Source organism: Schistocerca serialis, chromosome 5 (genome assembly GCF_023864345.2).
Source record: "Schistocerca serialis cubense isolate TAMUIC-IGC-003099 chromosome 5, iqSchSeri2.2, whole genome shotgun sequence".
Taxonomy (NCBI): Eukaryota; Metazoa; Arthropoda; class Insecta; order Orthoptera; family Acrididae; genus Schistocerca; species Schistocerca serialis.
Genome location: NC_064642.1, coordinates 707,847,767 through 707,867,938, shown reverse-complemented (window position 1 = coordinate 707,867,938; position 20,172 = coordinate 707,847,767).

Sequence of the window (20,172 nt, the reverse complement as noted above, 5' to 3'; positions counted from 1 at the left end):
TTAACATCCTCCATCTTTCTTCTTCATCTACACATATTTATTTCGCAAGATTCACCCTGGTCACGAACACATTTGTCCCAACGAGAGCGCGGTTTGTTCATACCGTCACTGAAGAACGTTTTACTTTTTGGACGGAGGTACAACCCTACCTCTGCTTACACCGCTTCATCACTATCAAAGTAAAGTCTTCGAAGGTGTTCTTTTAGGAACAGATGAAAATCAGATGGGGCAAAACCGTGACTATGGAGGATGATGGACGACAGTAAGCCTAAGGCGTCGTATTTGTAGAAGTCGCAGCGCTTTTGTGTGGTGTAGCATTGTCATGCTGAAAGATAGGGTGCTCCGTGTGTGGACGAACTCTCTTACGGTTATAAACGTTATTACAGCAGCACGGACCGGCATAGTTACGTTACACACCGCCATGTTACTCTTAACAACTAGGAGGCAAGAAGCGGCAGAGCGCTGCGAGTTGCGTCATTGAAGCAGGAAAGTCGTGCGAACAACATGCGTGATACGTAAAACCTCAGCCGATATTGAGGACATCATCATCATCATCATCATCATCATCATTTAAGACTTATTATGCCTTTCAGCGTTCAGTCTGGAGCATAGCCCCCCTTATAAAATTCCTCCACGATCCCCTATTCAGTGCTAACATTGGTGCCTCTTCTGATGTTAAACCTATTGCTTCAAAATCATTCTTAACCGAATCCAGGTAACATGACCCCACCATCTTAGCCTGTTCGCCCTGACTGCTACATCTATAGAGTTCATTCCCAGTTTTTCTTTGATTTCCTCATTGTGGACACCCTCCTGCCATTGTTCCCATCTACTAGTACCTGCAATCATCCTAGCTACTTTCATATCTGTAACCTCAACCTTATTGATAAGGTAACCTGAATCCACCCAGCTTTCGCTCCCATACAACAAAGTTGGTCGAAAGATTGAACGGTGCACAGATAACTTAGTCTTGGTACTGACTTCCTTCTTGCAGAAGAGAGTAGATCGTAGCTGAGCGCTCACTGCATTAGCCTTGCTACACCTCGCTTCCAGTTCTTTCACTATGTTGCCATCCTGTGAGAATATGTATCCTAAGTACTTGAAACCGTCCACCTGTTCTAACTTTGTTCCTCCTATTTGGCACTCAATCCGTTTATATTTCTTTCCCACTGACATTACTTTCGTTTTGGAGATGCTAATCTTCATACCATAGTCCTTACATTTCTGATCTAGCTCTGAAATATTACTCTGCAAACTTTCAATCGAATCTGCCATCACAACTAAGTCATCCGCATATGCAAGAATGCTTATTTTGTGTTCACATATCTTAATCTCACCCAGCCAGTCTATTGTTTTCAACATATGATCCATAAATAATATGAACAACAGTGGAGACAGGTTGCAGCCTTGTCTTACCCCTGAAACTACTCTGAACCATGAACTCAGTTTACCGTCAACTCTAACTGCTGCCTGACTATCCATGTAAAGACCTTTAATTGCTTGCAAAAGTTTGCCTCCTATTCCATAATCTCGTAGAACAGACAATAACTTCCTCCTAGGAACCCGGTCATATGCCTTTTCTAGATCTATAAAGCATAGATACAATTCCCTGTTCCACTCATAACACTTCTCCATTATTTGTCGTAAGCTAATGATCTGGTCCTGACAACCTCTAAGAGGACATAATAAAAAAATTTGGAGGCATTACTTTTCATTACGCCCTCGTACACCTAGTGACCAACAGCCGATTCCGAAAAGGCATCTTACCTTATTGGCTTCCTAAGAGTGCTTAGTAACAGACAAAAATATTAACAGAGACAGTAATATTATAAGATGTGCTTAGTTGTAATTGACTTTTGTAGATTCGGCCGTGAGCTAAGTACAGTTGGCCGCTTACCTCAGGAGCAGAGGGGTTAAGTAGCGCGGCCACTGCGAGGTTAGAAAAAGTGAGAGGGGAAAGTCTCATCGTTTGTCTCCCACTGCTGATAATTTATGGGCGTGTGTGTCTCGTACCGATCAGCTGGTATGGTACAAATTTCAATCAGGTGTAAAATGGATTCGTGAATACGCATTAGATAGTCATCTTCAAATGCGATACATATTTTTAGAAATGAATATGAAATATAATTAAGACTGTTGTAATACAAAGCAATGAGTAGAAGAAAGACGACATTCAAGACAGTTAGTAAACATTTGTGATCGCGTCTCCTACTGGGTAACGCATTTAAATATAAGTACAATTACTGTTACAAATCAATTAATCATCGCCTCATACATACAACACATCACTTCATCGGACTGTTGCAGAGTCACCACTCTGGGAACGCTAAGAGTGGCAGCAATTTGAAACAGAGAACAGCCGACACGAAATACTTCGGTGGGGCCGACATTTAACGATCAGTACTTGGGGGCCGGTGGCCAACTTATCAAGCACTTACTGTAGCTGGTCTGCTGGGGGCTCATTACATATTAATTTATGTAGGTAACCAATTAAGAAGAAGATCACTACGTATACGGTCGGAGCTGCCGCCCCACAATGTCAGTATTGGCTCTCAAGGGTGGGGGGGAGGGGGGGGGAGGGGAGAAATTGACGACCACTGTTCACTGTTCTACATTGACGGTATCCATAAAGTTATCTCTCGTTGGGATCGTAGGGTGACCCTGTAGATAAATAAGTAGACACAAAGAATAATTATGTAGAATGTTAATAAAGTCGGTTATATACAGGATGAAAAGTATTTAAACCGACAAACTCTGGGAGGTTGTAGGGGACGTCAAAACAAATATTTTTCCCTAGTGTCATTTCTTTCCTATGAGGATTATTTAATCCGGTAGAGGCCGTATTACGCTCTTCAGTTGTTAGAGGCCGTAATACGATCTTTAGTTGTTAGAGGCCGTATTACGCTCTTCAGTTGTAGGCAACTGCTGTCCACCAGTGTAGTAGTGCATTGTCTCTGTTTACTAATGGAGCGACACACCTGGAGCCATTAAATGGTTGGTGCGTACTACGTAGCGCACCACAACGGACGAGCTGCACAGCGGGTTTACCAACAACAATATCCTAATCGCCGTATCCCGCATCATACGACCTTTGCTGCTGTGTACCAACGTCTGCGTGAGATGGAGTCATTTAGCAGATTACCTGGACAGGGACGCCGTCGCACGGTAAGAACGCTGCAATTTGAGGAAGCTGTCTTGCAGTACGTGGAGCGAAATCCTTCAATCAGCACTCGTGCAATTGCACGTAACATCGGGACGAATCAGACGAATGTAAGAACAGTCCTTCGAGAGCAATTGTTACGTCCATTTCATTTACAGCGTGTCCACAACCTGGAACCAGTTGATTATCCACCCAGAGCACAGTTTTCGCAGTGGTACCTGGAACAGTGTGAAATGCATCCTACTTTTCCATCCTCTGTGTTGTTTACCGACGAAGCAACGTTCGGGCGTGATGGAGTCTTCAACATGCACAATTCACATGTTTGGAGTGAGGATAACCCACATGCCACAGTTACTAGCGCTCACCAAGTGCATTTCTTCGTTAATGTGTGGGTCGGTGTTGTTGGGGATTGTTTAATTGGGCCGTATCTGCTACCTAGACCATTAAATGGCAGACACTATTACAATTTTCTCGCCAGAGCATTGCCAGAATTGCTGGAAGACGTCCCGCTCCCTACAAGACAACGCATGTAGTTCGAACATGACGGGGCGCCGGCACAATTCAGTCGTCGTGTGCGTCGATCCCTGGACCGACGGTTCCCAGAACCCTAGATTGGCAGAGGTGGTCCTGTACCATGGCTTGCTCGATCCCCAGATATGTCCCCTCTGGATTTTTTTGTGTGGGGAGAGATGCGCAACCTTGTTTACGCAACTCCTGTTGCATCAGAAGAGGATCAGGTTGCCCGGATAGTAGCAGCAGCAGGAACAATTCGGGATACTCCTGGGGTTTTTGCCCGTGTCAGACAGAACATGATCCGACAGTGTAACCTTTGTTTACGTATCAATGGAGGCATTTTTGAAAATCTGCTGTAATTGAAATTGGGTTGTGTTAATGTGTTGTCTCTTGGTCATAAAAAAACGGAAAAGTGTTTGTTGGTTTAATTTGCCACCAGAGAAGTGACATTAGGGAAAAATATTTGTTTTGATGTCCCCTACAACCTCACAGAGTTTGTCTGTTTAAATACTTTTCACCCTGTATAAAAAGAGTTAAGAATTTTCACATAAAAAATTCGGACGCATTACTTTTGAGCACGCTCAAGTAGAAGTGAAATCCACTAATGGAGAATCCTGCCAGAGAAGGAACTTCCTGCAGTGCGCTTCCGACATGGAAGACCCTGTTTTTCTGGCATCTCGTAATTTTGATTGGCTGAATGATAAATATTGTTAGTACCAACTAGTAGGAAATAGTCTTACAAGAGGGTTACTCCCATTTCAAGTGGTTAACCAGTGAGTGTATGTGTGTTTGTGTATGTGTGTCTACGTTCATGTTCCGGTCAATAAGAGTGGGCCCCTCACATATACATCTACGTGATTACTCTGCTATTCACAATTAAGTGCCTGGCAGAGGGTTCGCCGAGCCGCCTTCAAGCTATTTCTCTACCGTTCCACTCTCGAAACGGCGCGCGGGAAAAAAGAGGACTTAAATTTTTCTGTACGAGCCCTGATTTCTCTTATTCGTATTCCTTACTCCTACTCCTAAATTATTTACGTTAACCAGTGGTAGCCGTTTTCACATTCACTTAAATATTCGGTCTTGGCAGGATCTGAGCGCCGTGTCGGCGTCTCATGGTCTTCAAAGGAGCCCGAAACTTCCTGTTGCCGTCCCATTCTGTAAACATGTCATCCTAACAGCCTGTATATTTCGGCGGATTCTGACTTTCTGCAGTTCCTTTCCACAATAGCAGTTCTTCCGGGACTCTGTCGGAAACAGCACGCATCCCCCGACCACACACAGTCCCTGTTGTCCCTGCAGAACCTGGAGATGCCATCTGTATTGTGTGACTTCGGCCTTCCGGCGCCAAGGTGGCTTTCCTTCAAAGCAGTGTCTGGCCCGACAGTCTGGCGCGGCCCTTCACACCTGCGCGGGCTGCACTTCCGCGAATTCTGCTGGGGCCCTGCCAGGTTTATTGCCCTGCAGCGCGTCCCCTCCCCCGCCGCCAAGGGAGACCTGCTTTCACAGAGTGACTTCTTATTAGGGGGAAATCCCGGAGAGATGGCGTACACTTTCAGAATCGCAAATTTGAAGACCCGCGGTGCACTTTTAGTAATTTTTTTTTGTAGAACTTAACACACCAGTTGTCTACGACATACGATATTTTTGATTATTCAAACGTAATATTTGACCATGAAAACATCTTAACAGTACGGCGTCTATCCCGTATGCTATAGGTGACATGCCATATCGTAAACAACTGCAAAACTATCCTGTTTTTAAGCCAAAACCCTTATATATATATATATATATATATATATATATATATATATATTGTTTTTTTGTTCTAATAAAACCCCATGTCATTTAAAGCATGTGTGTCAATTTTTACCTCTCTATCTACATTATTCCATGGTTTATTAAGTTATCAAATTTATAGTGACTTTTTGATCACCCAGTATATATATATATTTATTTTGTCTATATACAGGGTGGTCCATTGGTAGTGACAGGGCCAAATATCTCACGAAATAAGCGTCAAACGAAAAAACTACAAAGAACGAAACTCGTCTAGCTCGAAGGGGGAAACAAGATGGCGCTATGGTTGACCCGCTAGAAGGCGCTGCCATAGGTCAAACGGATATCAATTCCTTTTTTTTTAAACAGGAACCCCCATTTTTATTACATATTCGTGTAGTACGAAAATAAATATGAATGTTTTAGTTGGGCCACTTTTTACACTTTGTGACAGATGGCGCTGTAATAGTCACAAACGTGTAAGTACGTGGTATCACGTAACATTCCGCCAGTGCGGACGGCATTTGCTTCGTGATACATCACCCGTGTTAAAATGGACCGTTTACCAATTGCGGAAAAGGTCGATATCGTGTTGATGTATGGCTATTGTGATCAAAATGCCCAACGGGCGTGTGCTATGTATGCTGCTCGGTATCCTGGACGATATCATCCAAGTGTCCGGACTGTTCGCCGGATGTTCAAGTGTACCTACGTTCTATATTTTAATTATAAAAAGCTACCTGTTACTATCTGTTCATCTAAAATAGTGAGGCATATGTTTGTGACTATTACAGCGCCATCTATCACAAATCGAAAAAAGTGGTCCAACTAAAACATTCATATTTCTTTACGTACTACACGAATATGTAATAAAAAATGGGGGTGCCTATTTAAAAAGACGCAGTTGATATCCGTTTGACCTATGGCAGCGCCATCCAGCGGGCCAACCATAGCGCCATCTGGTTTCCCCCTTCAAGCTAGACAAGTTTCGTTCTTTGTAGTTTATTTCGTTTCACGCTTATTTCGTAAGATATTTGGCCCGGTCACGATCAATGGACCAATATATATATATATATATATATATATATATATATATATATATATATATATTGTAAAAGTGTGCGTGGGGAAAATTAAGGGGACGGGGGGGGGGGGGCGGGAGGAGGGGGGGATTGTGGGCTCCAAGGATCTCGAACCGGCCTCAGATATATTGGAACTGTTTTTGTAGTATTTGATAACATCGCCTATACATAACGCATTATGAAACAAAACGTGGTTAGCACATTTGCGAATTCACCAGTAACCAACCAGGCTGCAACTGTTTACTGTGCACACGGCAGAAGATCATACCTGGAAGTGTTAATTACAATGTTAAGCAAGGCCAGTTCCGAACAACGTAACACCAGCTCGTAAATACCCTCACGTATATTCTGAAAAAGTGTTCAGTGAAAATAACCAACTGCACTTTACGTTTAATAACTGTTTATCGTATGTATGTGGCCAGAGCTAATTCGTGATTTTTCATTATTGTATAAATAAGTTCAGAATACTTTCTTTTAGTAGCCTAGTGTTGTATTAGAGGTTGTGAACTGATGTTGAAATATCGGTAGATATCGATAAATTTGTTTGCACACAAGAAGTGAAATTCAGTTTCGTAATGTTTCTGAAGTATCTCAGTGATACACTGGTACACATCACATTTTTCACAGAAACCAAAGTAGACTGTCTTCGTAGATTTCGTGATCCCGAACACAAATATCACGATTAAAATTGTCTCTTAATAAAGGGTCGTAAGTTAGCTGGAACTTAAAACTTAACCAAGTCTATTCCTGTCGTTTTTTTGCTTCCTCTTGTGGGTGGCGTATGGAGCATCTCTCTGTAGCATCCAGCAGGAATCAACTAACCTCGAAGTAGTCCACCGCCCAGTGTACTGCTGTTCCGTGAGAGAAACATCCTGGTGAAACTGCTCGCCGTTCTCATCAATGAATGCACCCCAATTATCAGGCGCCACAAGAGGTGAGAGTAAAGGAAGTGCACCTTCAGGGTCATGTTGCAGCCACTGACCTCATAAGCATGAGTGAATTCGACCACTAGGACTCTGTAATATTCGGCTGCCCTGTTTCCCGAGAACAGTATTCTCACGATATGAAAACAGTGCCACGTTTGTAGCTGATCAGTGGTTAGAGTGGACTCAAAGCGTGTGATCCACAACTACTGGCGTATATGTGGTCTAATGAACGTTCCCTTTGTGATCTTCTCTGTGTTGTCGTGAAACTTCTTACACAAACGCTGAAATGCCGTTACATTCCTGTGCACAGCCTTAACATATGCTCTCATGAACTCCATCGTAATGTTCAATGGTGGGATAAAAGGTTTGTTAGGATTCACTAGAGGTTCTTTGGTAATATTTTTTGACCCAAGCACCAGACCTGTTCGTGGAGGCCATTCCCTCTGTGTGTAGAATTCTCTATCGCCACTATACCACTCAAATAATTAGCAGCAATACTTATCGTGACCTCCTTGCAAAGTCATCACCATCGCAGTGACTGTGATATCTCCACATACCAACCATTCATGCTAATTTTAATTAATACAGCTTACAAAGGATTCCAAGACGATATAATTTTCTTTAGATAAGGCAGCATATGAAACAGGGATGGCTGGTCTTTCATTATTATTGTCTAACAGTACTGCCTTTAGGTTCGTTTTTGAACTATCTGTAAAGTGTCTCCATTCGTCTGGTTTGTAAGTAATGATCAGGTCTTCCGACAAATAGTCAATTTCACTCCAGAATGTAATGTCGTCTTCAGTAGGGAAATGACACTCAAAGGTTTTTCTGACGCTCCCGAAACAAAGACACACACACTGTCAGCGAGGAGATTCCGCAGCTGTTGTCATGAGGCCAAGTGTGGGCTTTACGCTTTGGAAGATGTAAATCCCTAATCAGATCACATATTTCATATTGTATGTTTTTTATGGTTCTCCTGATGACGATATTGATGTCATCGTTGGGTCAGTGCCACTGATGAATGACTGCACTTTTTTGGCTGTATGTGTCGGTTCAGCATCATCGCTATCACTGCTAGATCGTGGGATAAGCAGGGGAACAGGAATAGTCAATCCTTCGCCGTAAGCCACAGGGTGAATGATGACAAATAAGATGACGAAGTATTTAATATTCCTCTTCCTCTTTGTATTGACTCCTTTCCTCAAGGGAGGTACCACAGCAAAATAGCAATCTGCTGCATGATTTGGGGTTCTCGCCAAATAGCAGGCATAGAAAACTGCATGAAGACGTTTTTATAATGCTTCCAAGCATTTAGTGTAAACGACCACGAAATGCAACACGCCCATGGCTTGTCTTGATCTCCACGCTGGCTCGACATCAGAAATACAAGGTTGTGAAACGTGAACACCTTATTTACTTGTAACCCTGAGCTACGAGACAATTTTAAGCTTTTTATTCGTGTTCAGCACAACTAAAACACGGCTATTTTCGCCTCCGTAAAAAATAAAAAGTGAAAATTTGTGGACCAGTGTAATTCATGGTTCGCAGTACATAAACCCTGCGAGAAACAACGCGTTATTAGTGAATACAGTGCATTTGTCTAAAAATATTTTCGTCCGCTTCTTCACGTTATCGAAACCACATTGCAACAAAGCCTTTTCAGTTTCCAAATAACTCGATTGCAATACCATACGGGATTGTGTGGTTCTAGTTGCTAGCCCGGTTCTCGGCACACGTTTTCTCATGTCCGTGCTGGCGACAAATGACCAGATCAGGCGACAATGCCTCAAATCAAATTACAAGCGCCGGCCTGCTGCTTAAATGTTCATATATTGTGTGAAGTGGGGTAACAGTACGCTCACAGAGTGGATTGAATTTTGTAGGTTTAGTAACTAGCAGTTAGGTGATAGAATGCCGGACATTTCCCACGCCGGACATTTGCCACCTTGAGCAGCGATCCCTCAGGTAAGGGATGCCCTTCCTCGAACTTCCGCTCTCCGCTTTCAAACCGCCGTCTCCACATCTTACTCGATACAACTAGCACGTAAGGGACTTTCTTCGACATCTGGGCGAAATACAGAGCTTCTTTTCAGAACTCGAAATATTTGTAACTTTTGGGAAACGATAGCAATACCGACGATTGTATCAGTATGTAATTAGTTCTGCCAAGTCTAAATATAGATCCCTTTGTCTGTAGGGTAGCTTCCTTTCACGCTTACTGATAGCGATAGAAACAGTCAATCGACATGGTAGCAACAAGAAAGGAACGATGTAAAGAGAATGCGAATGTACGCTAATCATTTCTTTTTGATCACTGCATTTGTGCCTACTTTAATTACTACAACTGCATGCCCAAAAGACAATAAAGAAAGAAGAAATGGGAATGGGAAAGTTTGAAAAGAAGAACGACATACTCCACATTAATTTACTCTCTAAAATCCGATATCCCTTGCGGCGAATCATTAGTTAATAAAGTGTAGCGGGGCAATGTTCGAAACATGACTGAAAATACGTTCACTAAATAGAGATAAAAACATCTATGATTGACATGTCATCTAAAGTCGACGTACAAATTTAAAATGTTAGAAATAAGGAAATGAAGTATACAGAATGCTATGCTTGTAACGTACGTTGTTGTTCTACATTGTTTAGCTCTGTTATTTACAGGATCACAGAGAAAGCATCTTATGTTTTGGAGGGAAAAGACGTAATTGCAATGATTTGCACTACAGCAGTAACAAGAAGCACAACTTAAGGAAAAATAATGTAATGTGTGTTTCAGCTCACAAGCGACATTAAGCAGATAGTTCCTGTGACCTAGTATGGGCAGAGGTTATATTCGACAATCGGAATAAATTAATAACTGACTCCTTTTACCGACCCCCGGTCTCACATGAAACAGTTTCTGAACAGTTCAAAGAAAACTTGAGCCTCATCACAAATAGGTACGCTACTCATACAATTATAGTTGGCAGTGACTTCAATCTACCTTCCGTATGTTGTCAAAAATACATTTTCAGACCCTACTGTAGATAGAAAACAACTTCCATAATTGTTCTAAATACTTTTTATAAAATTATTTTGAACAATTAGTTCACGAGGCCATTCAAATTGTAAATGGTTACGAGAACACACTTGACCTCTTAGCCACAAATAATCTTGAGCATCACGACGGATACAGGGATTAGTGAACACACAGTCGACCGAGGCGCAATTCCGTAACAAAGAAATTCACCAAAACTAAACGCGAAAAAGCAGCTAAAATTTCGGTTGACGTCTTTCTAAGAGACAGTCTCCAATCCTTCCAAACTATGTAAGTGAAGACGATATGTGGCTTAAGTTCAGAGAAATAGTATCAACAGCACTCGAGAGATTCATATCAAATAAATTAATAAGAGACGGAACTGATCCTCCATGGTACACAAAACACGACAGAAAGCTGCTGCAGGAGCACCGGAAAAGGCACGTATAATTTAGACGAACACAAAATCTCCAAGATTGGCGAAGTTTTAGTGAGGCTCGAAATTTGGTGCGGATTTCAATGCGAGATGCATTTAGTGGTTTCCACAACGAAAGTCTCTCTACGAATGTCGCGGAAAATCCAAAGAGATTGTAGTCCTATGTTAAGTAAACCAGCGGAAAGGCTCAGTAAGTACCTTTACTGCGCGACAGCGATGAGCAGGAGGAGGGAGAGACAAGGGACCCAACCCTTCTGAGCAGGTAAAATCGTGGCAAATGCCCGGCGTGGCAAATGTTCGCACACCAGCAAGTGACTAATCACCTCCAGATATTTTCCAGGGAATTTCACTTCATAACTCCACGCTGCACTCAAATATCGAAGACTAATATTTTTGAATGAAGTCTAGAAGATATTCCTATATGATTATCTTCTTGTATAGTAGAAATTTGTTCTGGGGATTAGGAAAGGAAATTATCCTGCCGATTTCGTGTCACACAAGAGTCAACCGATATCTCAGCAACTGCTCAGTTTGTAATTCACATCTGGAATGTCTGGCCTGAGGGTGAACTTGTAAAAAGGTTTTGTAACTTACACACTTAACGTGCAAATATTAGTAGAATCCTTAGATAAACTTTACTTCATCTTGTGTCAAATCGAGACAAAGCTATTCCTCAAAATCACAATGATTTATCTGTGGTTGTTCAAGTTTACAAAAAATGGTTCAAATTGCTCTGAGCACTATGCGACTTAACTTCTGAGGTCATCAGTCGCCTAGAACTTAGAACTAATTAAACCTAACCAACCTAAGGACATTACACACATCCATGCCCGAGGCAGGATTCGAACCTGCGACCGTAGCGGTCGCTCGGCTCCAGACTGTAGCGCCTAGAACCGCACGGCCATACAAGTTTACAGACTCCACTGAAAGAAGATTTTAATCATGCGCCTTATATTCATTTTTATGCCAGTGAGTTTAATCTGATTTTGGTCCAAACAACAAATCAAAATACGGATGTTCGAAAATATTTATTGTGTCTGTCATCGTAATTTCATCTACAGCATGCACAGCTGTTGGTTTGAGATGTCAGCTCTTTTTGTCTCTGCTCCTGAAAGTTGGATGGACTGTAGTAGAACAAACTTGTTCTTTTCAGTCTAATGTTCCAGCAGGCTTGGACTGGGGTAGAGATTACACCCAACTGGGAAAGTTTGGGAGGCGATTTCCAGTTCTGGCATTCGACCTCTTATCGGAAATTTGAGGGACTTCACTGGAATTAGGAGAGTTTTCTCTGGTTCTTTCAGGTGAATCGTTGTGTTAGGTGGTATAGTAAATAGGGAAGTTCCTTACATTTCCGATAAGAAGTCGAATGCCAGAACTGGAAATCCCCTCCCAAACTTTCTCAATTAAGAGCTCCTCTACCCCTCTGCAAGCCTCCTGGATTAGCTGAAAAGAATGAAGTTTATTCTACTGCAGTCCACCCACTGTCAGGAGTAGAGAACAAAAGATGCCGAAAAAAGAACTGAGAGTTCAAAATAACATCTGTGCATGCTTTAGATGAAATTACGCTAACTGACAGAATAAACGGAGAAAACTGGCGTTCGTGTCTGCAAACTGTTATGATTACATAAGCAAGAGAGTGCCCTCTGCAGTTGGAGCAACGAGTATTCCTATTTTTACGGCCTGTACTTCATTACATCACATCTTATGTCAACACATGGTGCAAATCAATTACAAAAATATAAAATATAAGTACATTTGAAAATCCGAACTGACTAACTTCCATATACAAAACGGTACGCCAACGTACCAAGGGTGTGACAAAATGCTCGCTTAGGTTCACGGACACTTTAGCATTTCACAGCACCTAATGGCAGCAAAGTTTTCAACTCTGTATGTTTCTTCACTAAGTAAGTCAGTTCCCATACACATTGCTGCAGAGATCTTGTGATATGTATTCCTTCTTGAAATGCAGTCTGACGCTGATGGAATCCAAGAAAGACCTTAGTTAGTTACTTGGTTTGGTGAGACACATATCGTTTTACAGTGATATTAGACGTATCAGCTGCCGCATTTCATCACTGCACAGCACTAGCGTATGTTTATGTTCAGTATTGCGATTTCACCTGCAGCTACTGAGTCTGTTGCGAAAACGTAAGGCTGTAGTCAAATGAAAACAAGGCAAATCAAAAATAAGTAAGTAAACTGTTCATTATTTATATATATCGAGAGGTTGCAACAATGGAAAATTGTACTGAAATGCAGGAGGATCTGCAACGAATTAACGCATAGTGTAGGGAATTGCAATTGAATCTCAATGTAGACAAGTGTAATGTGCTGCGAATACATACGTAGAAAGAAAGATCCTTTATCATTTAGCAACAATGTAGCAAGTCCGCAACTGGAAGCAGTTAATTCCATAAATTATCTGGAATTAGGCATTAGGAGTTATTTAAAATGTAATGACCATATAAAATTAATCGTCGGTAAAGCAGATGCCAGACTAAGATTCATTGGAAGAATCCTAAGGAAATGCAGTCCGAAAACAAAGGAAGTACGTTAGAGTACACTTGTTCGCCCACTACTTGAATACTGCTCACCGGTGTGGGATCCGTACCAGATAGGGTCGATGGAATAGATAGAGAAGATCTAACGGAAAGCAGCGCGCTTCGTTACAGGATCATTTAGTAATCGCGAAAGCGTTACGGAGATGATAGATAAACTCCAGTGGAAGACTCTGCAAGAGAGACGCTCAGTAGCTCGGTACGGGCTTTTGTTGAAGATTCGAGAACATACCTTCAACGAAGAGTCAAGCAGTATATTGCTCCCTCCTACGTATATCTCGCGAAGAGACCATGAGGATAAAATCAGAGAGATTAGAACCCACACAGAGACATACCGACAATCTTTCTTTCCACGAACAATACGAGACTGGAATAGAAGGGAGAACCGATAGAGGTACTCAAGGTACCCTCCGCCACACACCGTCAGATAGCTTGTGGAGTATGGATGTAGATGTACATTTCAAAAGTACTCGCCATAACTGTTAACACATTTATCCCATTGTGAGCCAACACGGTCAGTGGCTTCATGGAAAACTGTTTGTGTTTACCTACGGAAGTATGATTGTACCCAGCCGCGCCCTTCTTCGTCCGAAGCAAATTAATGGCCACGTTTCTTCCTTCAGGCTCCAGAAATATAGAAATCTCATGGCGAGATGTCGAGACTGTATGGAAGATGAGAATAGTATTTTAGTTGATATTAATGCCTCTGTGATTCAATACGAAACTAACAGGACCCCTATCCCATCATTAACTATTGTAGTATTATATAGGCTGTATTCGAGTGCTAGTATGCGCCGAATCCCAATGCAGTAAATCGCAGTTTTAACAATCATGGCGTACTTCATATCAGCGCTCGTCACTTTCTTTTGCTTAAGAGTCAATATCGACCCTGGAGGGCGACACCGCGGACAGCATAGGAGGAAAGTTCTCGCTTCCCGAGCACGGGGTCCCGGGTTCGATTCACGGCGGGGTCAGGGATTTTCACGTGCCTCGAGATGACTGGGTGTTTATGATGACCTCATTATTTCATCCTCATTCCTGAAAGTGGAGAGATTGAGCTGAGCAAAGGTTGGGAATTTATACGGGCGCTGATAACTGCGCAGTTGAGCGTCCCACAAACTAAACATCATTATCATCATCATCATCATCATCATCGCATAGGAGGAAAGGGCGGGGGAAGAGCGGGGCTCTGGATGTGGACGGGAGCGCACAGTTTGATGACCACTGGTTACGTTGCTGCAGATGATACTTATATTTATGCAACATTTATAGTTTATTCATGTTATAGTAACATGTGCATTTTTTAGAAGCCACTCAAAGGAAACTCAATTTTCACGAAACTATGGTTATTTATAGGAGCTTACCACTACACACTGCATCACACCAAATATGTTTAGGTGAAAAATAAAATACTATATTTCCGGGTTCATTTTCTAGGCATCTCCACGCTAAATTGCATTATCTGGAAGAACACCAAGCGGTCGCAGCAGACCGTTTTCAAACATACTTTTGTATTAGAGCAAATATAACACAACATACACGGTTTTAAAGAATAAACGTTCAGTTAATAATTATCACAAAGGGATAGAATGGTGGATGATAGCACTGAATATAAAGAGATGTAGAAGACAGTTTTGTCAGTTGTATTGTGCGTGTTTTTTGAGAGAAACTTTTATTGGGATGAACCTCTTGGTCACTTTTCTTGATGAGCAGTGGGTACTTTTCCCGATCGGACGCCGTGGTGTCATTGGTCATCCAAAGAAGAGACTATCAAGTCAAAATGAATAACAAGAAACTACATCTGTAGGCAAAAAGACATTGTTCATGCACCGTTTGCGCTTCCCACAGGTGGTAACAAGAATAACATAAATACACTACTGGCCATTAAAATTGCTACACCACGAAGATGACGTGCTACAGACGCGAAATTTAACCGACAGGAAGAAGATGCTGTGATATGCAAATGATTAGCTTTTCCGAGCATTCACACAAGGTTGGCGCCGGTGGCGACACCTACAACGTGCTGAAATGAGGAAAGTTTCCAACCGATTTCTGATACACAAACAGCAGTTCACCGGCGTTGCCTGGTGAAACGTTGTTATGTTGCCTCGTGTAAGGAGCAGAAATGCGTACCATCACGTTTCCGACTTTGATAAAGGTCGGATTGTAGCCTATCGCGATTGCGGTTTATCATATCGCGACATTGCTGCTCGCGTTGGTCGAGATCCGATGACTGTTAGCAGAATATGGAATCAGTGGGTTCCGGAGGGTAATACGGAACGCCGTGCTGGATCCCAACGGCCTCGTATCACTAGCAGTCGAGATGACAGGCATCTTATCCGCATGGCTGTAACGGATCGTGCAGCCACGTCTTGATCCCTGAGTCAACAGATGGGGACGTTTGCAAGACAACAATCATCTCCACTAACAGTGGCGTCGTTTGCAGCAGCATGGATTATCATCCCGGAGACCATGGCTGCGGTTACCCTTGATGTTGCACCACAGACAGGAGTGCCTGCGATGGTGTACTCAACGACGAACCTGGGTGCACGAGTGGCGAAACGTCATTTTTTCGGATGAATACAGGTTCTGTTTACAGCATCATGATGGTTGCATCCGTGTTTGGCGATATCGCGGTGAACGCACATTGGAAGCATGTATTCGTCATCGCCATACTGGCGTATCATCCGGCGTGATGGTATGAGGTGCCATTGGTTACACGTCTCGGTCACCTCTTGTTCGCATTGACGGCACTTTGAACAGTGGACGTTACATTTCAGATGTGCTACGATCCGTGGCTCTACCCTTCATTCGATTCCTGCGAAACCCTACATTTCAGCAGGATAATGCTCGAACGCATGTTGCAGGTCCTGTACGGTCCTTTCTGGATACAGAAAATGTTCGACTGATGCCGTAGCCAGCACATTCTCCAGATCTCTCACCAATTGAAAACGTCAGATCAATGGTGGCCGAGCAACTGGCTCGTCACAATACGCCAGTCACTACTCTTGATGAACTGTGGTATCGTGTTGAAGCTGCATGGGCAGCTGTACTTGTACACGCCATCCAAGCTCTGTTTGATTCAATGTCCAGGCGTATCAAGACCGTTATTACTGCCAGAGGTGGTTGTTCTGGGTACTGATTTCTCAGGATCTATGCACCCAAACTGCGTGAAAATGTAATCACATGTCAGTTCTAGTATAATATATTTGTTCAATGAAAATATTGGTATTATCATCTGCATTTCTTCTTGGTGTAGCAATTTCAATGGCCAGTAGTGTATTAATTGGTAACCTCCATAAATAGTATGTTATGTTAATTAATTACAGTAATTGCAACATGCGACACCATCACAAATCTTTCGAATTACGTTTCTGTTTTACTCATTGCATTGTATTACAAGAGCCATAATATGGTTGCATATTACTTGCTACAAACATGTACCGCTCCTGAAGATGACCGTCTCTGTAAAGCGCATGCTTGAACCCATGATACTTCCGTTTGACATTCGTACCACAACAGCTGACCAATGCTAGTTGGGGACGCTAGGGAGTTGTCAGTACTGGAAGACAGACAATAAAATGTTCCCCCCTCTCCCTTCTGTTAACGCTGCAAGTTTACTTAGCTCACAGCCGAGTTAGCAACGTCAGTTAAAATTAATCTTAAAATAGTATTGTCTCTGTAAACATTTTTATTTGGTACTAAGAAAACACACTCTTAAGAAACTCTTGACGTTTTTGCATTCGGCTGTTAGGCGCTTGATGCACATTATTATACAATACGGCCGAGAACCGACGTATGCTAGCGGGCAGCAGTTTGACGACCACTGTCTTATTAGAATGAATCTTAACAATAGACAATTTAGGGAAAGTAATGCCAATATATGAAATCATGTTACATCACAATACAATCCAGGGGTTCGGTTTCAAACGATTGGTCCACAGTAACATATGTTACGCAAAAAGACAACCTAATGTAACGGAAGTTCTAGTGAATCTCATATTTTAACATAGCTTCAAAATACCCATTAAAATAAAATGTAATTGCATATCTTGTTACAGAGTTTTATAATTATGAAAACACATAATTCCTGTGGAAATAAATTTATGAGATAAACAGTAAGTAAACACATGTAAAGTCGTCATTTTTCCTTTTTCTCTAGTCCTTAGTTGCTTCAAAATTCATGGAGGTATGTTACGTCTATGCAACTAAATGAATGGCAGTTTGTTTATTGCCACACACGTTTCACTTCTTTTATTTGTGAAGCATCTTCAGTGACCCGTAATACGACAATTTCACCTCATGAAATTTGTGGCACAAAAGTTAATTCTAGTCTGGAAAACAAGAGAAAAACGTGGCAAAATGCAACATAGTAACATATTGTAACGATCGCGTAATGCATTTACCGCATTTAGACAAAGAAACATGTATTATAGGCCACTGAAGATGCTTCACAAATAAAAGAAGCTAGACATGTATGGCAACAAACAAAATGCCTTTCATTTAGTTGCATAGACAGAACATATCTCCAAGAACATGTGAATTATACACTCCCGGAAATGGAAAAAAGAACACATTGACACCGGTGTGTCAGACCCACCATACTTGCTCCGGACACTGCGAGAGGGCTGTACAAGCAATGATCACACGCACGGCACAGCGGACACACCAGGAACCGCAGTGTTGGCCGTCGAATGGCGCTAGCTACGCAGCATTTGTGCACCGCCGCCGTCAGTGTCAGCCAGTTTGCCGTGGCATACGGAGCTCCATCGCAGTCTTTAACACTGGTAGCATGCCGCGACAGTGTGGACGTGAACCGTATGTGCAGTTGACGGACTTTGAGCGAGGGCGTATAGTGGGCATGTGGGAGGCCGGGTGGACGTACCGCCAAATTGCTCAACACGTGGGGCGTGAGGTCTTCACAGTACATCGATGTTGTCGCCAGTGGTCGGCGGAAGGTGCACGTGCCCGTCGACCTGGGACCGGACCGCAGCGACGCACGGATGCACGCCAAGACCGTAGGATCCTACGCAGTGCCATAGGGGACCGCACCGCCACTTCCCAGCAAATTAGGGACACTGTTGCTCCTGGGCTATCGGCGAGGACCATTCGCAACCGTCTCAATGAAGCTGGGCTACGGTCCCGCACACCGTTAGGCCGTCTTCCGCTCACGCCCCAACATCGTGCAGCCCGCCTCCAGTGGTGTCGCAACAGGCGTGAATGGAGGGACGAATGGAGACGTGTCGTCTTCAGCGATGAGTGTCGCTTCTGCCTTGGTGCCAATGATGGTCGTATGCGTGTTTGGCGCCGTGCAGGTGAGCGCCACAATCAGGACTGCATACGACCGAGGCACACAGGGCCAACACCCGGCATCATGGTGTGGGGAGCGATCTCCTACACTGGCCGTACACCACTGGTGATCGTCGAGGGGACACTGAATAGTGCACGGTACATCCAAACCGTCATCGAACCCATCGTTCTACCATTCCTAGACCGGCAAGGGAACTTGCTGTTCCAACAGGACAATGCACGTCCGCATGTATCCCGTGCCACCCAACGTGCTCTAGAAGGTGTAAGTCAACTACCCTGGCCAGCAAGATCTCCGGATCTGTCCCCCATTGAGCATGTTTGGGACTGGATGAAGCGTCGTCTCACGCGGTCTGCACGTCCAGCACGAACGCTGGTCCAACTGAGGCGCCAGGTGGAAATGGCATGGCAAGCCGTTCCACTGGACTACATCCAGCATCTCTACGATCGTCTCCATGGTAGAATAGCAGCCTGCATTGCTGCGAAAGGTGGATATACACTGTACTAGTGCCGACATTGTGCATGCTCTGTTGCCTGTGTCTATGTGCCTGTGGTTCTGTCAGTGTGATCATGTGATATATCTGACCCCAGGAATGTGTCAATAAAGTTTCCCCTTCCTGGGACAATGAATTCACTGTGTTCTTATTTCAATTTCCAGGAGTGTATATATAAATTGCTTTACATGTCTACAAACATATTTCTAAATTCAGATGCCCTAAAATAACCCATTAAAACAGTAGTCATTTCCTTACTAGTTTAGATAGAATAGGCCGCGTTAACATTGATCCCAAATGGAGGAAAACAAAATGTCGTTTAGCACAAATAACTTATTAGCCTGCTTTACTCATGCGGCCTATTTAAACTCTAAAACCCTTAAATTATTGTTGAAACTAAGAGTCCATGCTTACCTTAAGTATTAAATGAAAAAAGGGGGTTACAGTCTTTACAAAAAGCATCTACACACCATGTATCTTTCACTGGGCTTTAGGCCCTAGAGTAATGCTTCAGGATGACAGTCCCTAAACGACACTCAGGTCAACACATTCTGGACAGAGCCCGAGAAGGACTCGAGAAGCGACTGTTAGGCAGGCGGACGGCACCCGAGTCTTGCTCGTACCATGTGTAAAAATTCGTGGCTAACATGCGCCTCCTGCCACTGTTGGTAGCCAAGCACACTGAGTAAGGAAGGATTTCTGGTTTGTGCTACAGCGTAGCTTTAGAGTTCTGAACTATCTATGGGCCAACTCCTCAAAGTCATGTTGTATGTTTCGTTCTGATTAATTTAATCAATATTTCGCTGCTTCAAACGTGACTGTATTCAATACACTGGAGGTATGAATTCAAAAACGCCTACAGTCACAACTTTGGTCGTTCCATCATCAGGTGAAT